Source organism: Vigna radiata, chromosome 6, assembly GCF_000741045.1.
Source record: "Vigna radiata var. radiata cultivar VC1973A chromosome 6, Vradiata_ver6, whole genome shotgun sequence".
Taxonomy (NCBI): Eukaryota; Viridiplantae; Streptophyta; class Magnoliopsida; order Fabales; family Fabaceae; genus Vigna; species Vigna radiata.
In genome coordinates, this window is record NC_028356.1 from 19,733,419 (window position 1) to 19,734,264 (window position 846).

Consider the following 846-nt stretch of genomic DNA (forward strand, 5'->3'; position numbering starts at 1 on the left):
GTTGAAAAGATATTCTTGATTGAATCCAATAAACTAGTTTACTGTTATTAGAGAAAGTAACATAAGCTTCATCTTCCTACCTTTAGTAGGTCTAACAATGCTTGAAAAGTGGCGTGGTCCAGAAACCTTCTTTGATTGTTTCCTGCAACCATTTGAATGGAACAGTGAGCATCTAGATCAACGTATGAAGTTGTTGCCTTTATTTGTTGTTGGAGTTATTGCTTTAGGAGTCGTTTTTGTCTTTTGTTCTTGTTACCAATAAGGAGTATTGGTAAAACTTGAAGAAAATTGTTTTGATGATGCTGCAAGAAGACTTAGTTGAAGAAGAGTCTAGAATTATTTAAAAGCAAATTTGTAGAAATTAAATGTAGTAGGAAAGTGTTTTAAACTCTGTAAAACTTGGATTTTTAACTGCAATAATCGATTATCACAAGTCATTCAAGCATAATCGATTATCACCTCATATAATCGATTATCACATTTTGAAAAACCTGTAACAGACTTGTAGTTGGGAGATGACTTTTCAGTTTCTAACCCTAGGCTTATAAATAGGTGCTTTGAGAACTTCAGAAAATAACGTTCTTGAACTGAAAGTTCAGAAGAATATTGTTTGTCAGAGGAAGTTCTCAGTAGCTTGTTCAAAGTTCCCTTGCTTGGTCTCGTGAATAGGAGAGGCTCGTGTATCGTGTGTCGATAGTCGGAGCAGGCTCTCTTCGAGTTAGAAAGGTGCTCTGCCTGGTCTCGTGAATAAGAGAAACTCGCGAATCGTTGGTCGATTGTCGGAGCGATTCTCTTCGAGTTCGCTGAGTGTCATTCTTCCGGTTTGTTCGTCGAAGGAAGGTTTAT